Raw genomic sequence first — 3,631 nt, forward strand, 5'->3', positions numbered from 1 at the left:
AGTTATCCCTATCAGTCTAAAAACTAGCATCACTATACCCTAATACTCTCAAGTCATCACTACCACCAAGGGTAAGGATCTAACCCTTAGTCCTCCGCAGGTACTTGAGAATGTTCTTTACCGCGATCCAATGAGCCTTGCCAGGGTTCCCCTGATATCTGCTGACCATGCTCAAAGCAAAGGCCACATCAGGGCGGGTACAAGTCATAACATACATGATCGAGCCTACAACGGAAGCACACGGTAATCGACTCATCTCTGCTATCTCAGCCTCTGTACTCGAACTCTGAGTCTTACTCAGTTTGGCATTGCTTTGGATCGGTAAATCTCCTTTCTTGAAATTTTGCATGTTGAACCTTTTCAACACCTTATCCAAGTAAGTACTCTGACTAAGTCCAATTAGTCTTTTACTCCTTTCTCTTAATATCCTTATTCCTAGGATATAGGCAGCTTCCTCTAGGTCCTTCATAGCAAAGCACTTCCCAAGCCAGGACTTAACCTCCTGCAAGGTTGGGACGTCATTTCCTATAAGTAGTGTGTCATCTACATACAATACCAAGAAGCTAACTATACTCCCACTAGCTCTGACATACATGCAACACTCATCTTCACTTCTCGAGAAGCCAAACTCTTTGACCTTCTGATCAAAATAAAGATTCTAGCTACGAGATGCTTGTTTTAATCTATAAACGGATTTCTCAAGCTTGCACATTCTATTAGGGTATTCTACACTGACAAAACCCTCTGGCTGATTCATGTACTCATCCTCAGCCAACTTTCCATTAAGAAAAGCGGTTTTGACATCCATTTGCCATATTTCATAATCATGAAATGCAACAATGACTAGCATAACCCTAATAGACTTAATCTTTGCTATCGGTGAGAAGGTTTCATCATAATCAATAACCTGAGTCTGAGTAAAACACTTCGCAACCAGTTGAGCCTTATAAGTGTGCACTTTTCCTTCCATGTCGGTCTTCTTCTTGAAGATCCATTTGCACCCTACTGTTTTACGGCCGGGTAAATTGTCAATGAAGTTCCAAACTTGATTGTCATACATGGACTGTATCTCGCTGTCCATAGTCTCCTTCCATTTAGCAGACTCTGGGCCTGCCATGGCTTCCCTAACACTGCTAGGTTCATCCAAATTTACCAGTGTACTATCGCTAATAAATGTATCACCTTTCATAGTAATATGAAAACCATAATAAAACTCAGGTGTGTTCATAACCCGTGTGGAACGCCTTGGAGGTACAGACTCATCAGCTGGCTCAACAGGAGTTTCCTCCTCAGGTTGATTGCTAGTGTCTGAGGTTCCTTCACCAATTGATTCTTGAATTTCTTCAAGGTCAATTTTCCTCCCACTGTCTCCTTGGCTTATAAACTCTCTCTCACGAAAGACCCCTCTTATTGCTACAAAGACCACTTTCTCACTGGGTCTGTAGAAAAGGTAACCGAAGGATTTCTATGGGTAGCCGATAAAAATACACCTTTCACTTCGGGGTTCGAGCTTATCATGAGTCTCACGCCTCACGGAAGCTTCGCAACCCCAAATCTTGATGTGGTCCAAATTGGGAACCTTCCCAGTCCACATCTCATGAGGTGTTTTGGCAACCTTCATTGTAGGGACTAGATTAAGGATATGGGCGGCAGTCTCTAAGGCATACCCCCAAAAAGAGATTGGTAGCGATGCTCGACTCATCATAGAGCGAACCATGTCTAACAAGGTTCGATTACGCCTCTTAGCTACACCATTTAGTTGTGGTGTCCTGGTTGGAGTCAATTGTGAGACAATCCCACACTCCTTAAGATAGTCAAGGAACTCGGTACTAAGATACTCACCACCTCGATCGGATCAAAGCATCTTAATGTTCCTGCCCAATTGATTTTCTACTTCCTGTTTAAATTCTTTAAACCTTTCAAAGTTTTATGACTTATGTTTGATTAAGTAGACATAACCATATCTACTAAAATCATCAATAAAAGTCACATAATACCGATTAGCATCCCTTGTGGCTGTTTTGAATGGTCCACATACATCAGTATGTATTAGGTCCATCAAACCCTCACCCCGTTCACAAGTACCGGTGAAGGGTGATTTTGTCATCTATCCAAGTAGATATGATTCATAACTATCATCCGATTTAAGTTCAAATGATTCCAATACTCCATCCTTTTGGAGTTGGCCTATGCGTTTGTTGTTTACATGTCCAAGACGACAATGCCACAATGATGCTTTATCTAGGCTAGTAGAAGAATCAATATACAATACATTATTTCCTAAGTTGTCTACAACTGACACAGTTTCATACACACCATCACAAGGTAATGCTTTAAAATAAATCACATTATTAAAGAAATCATTAATACCACCACATTCATTATAAAATGAAAAGGTAAAACCTTGTTTGTACAAACCAAGAAAAGAAATAATATTTCTCGCCATTTCAGACAAGTACACACATTTATTCAAAGCTAATTTTAACCCATTATTTACCAACAAAGTATAAACTCCAATCTTGGAAACAGGTGAAGCCTTCCTATTCCCCATGATCAAGTTTATCTTCCCGTGCTCCACATCCTCACTTCTTCTTTGGCCCTGCAAATTTGAACATATGTGAATACCACATCCTGTATCAAGCACCCAAGAGTTAGAATATGGTGATTTATTAGACAATATTGTGTAAATACCTGCATGGGTGGGTTTCACTTTCCCATCCTTTAGATCCTGTAAGTACTTAGGGCAGTTTCGCTTCCAATGCCCCTTGTCCTGGCAATAGTAGCAATCAGCATCCTTGGGAATGGCAGAAGGAGTAACAGAACCACTATTGGTCCTTGATGAGGAGCCTTCAAGAGACTTTCCCTTGGTACCCTTCGAAGGGGACTTCCTCTTTTTTCCTTTGCCTTGCTCGATAGCCAAAACAGGGGTAGATGTTGGAGTAGGAGTAGTAGAGGTAACAACCAACTTGCCCTTAAGATCGGTTTTAGCAGTCTTCAAGAGTCCTTGAAGTTTGCTAAGAGTAACTTCCTCCTTGTTCATATGATATGTCATATGAAATTGGTCATAACAAGAAGGTAAGGAGTGCAAAATGATACCAATTGCCAACTCATCAGGGAAGTTCACGTTTAGCTTGAGAAAATAGTCCACATACCTTAACATCTTTTGCATGTGGCCCGTGATGGATTCACCATCCTTCATGCGGGTTGTTATCATGGAGGAGATTATTTCATACTGCTCCTAACAAGCACTCTAATGGTACCTTTCCATCAGGTCTTGGTGCATCTTAAAAGGGTAAAAGTCCTCATAGGACTTTTGGAGCTCGGCTGTCATCGTGGCCATCATGATGCATGTTACCTTAGTAGCATCTCTCTCATGCGTCCTGAATTCAGCGACCTCCTCAGGAGTAGCAGTGGACTCATCAAGCTCCTTTAACTCCTTTTCGAGGACGTATTCCTTGTCCTCATAACAAGTAACCATCCTGATGTTCCTAATCCAGTCCATGAAGTTGGAACCATCAAAGATGACTCTCCCATAAAGATTCATGAGAGGGAAAGAGAGAGTTGGGTTAGAGCCCGAAGCATTGTTGTTGGAAGACATCTGAAAGAAGAAAACAATTTTAGATTAGATATA

The sequence above is a fragment of the Lactuca sativa genome, chromosome 5, assembly GCF_002870075.4.
Source record: "Lactuca sativa cultivar Salinas chromosome 5, Lsat_Salinas_v11, whole genome shotgun sequence".
Classification (NCBI taxonomy): Eukaryota; Viridiplantae; Streptophyta; class Magnoliopsida; order Asterales; family Asteraceae; genus Lactuca; species Lactuca sativa.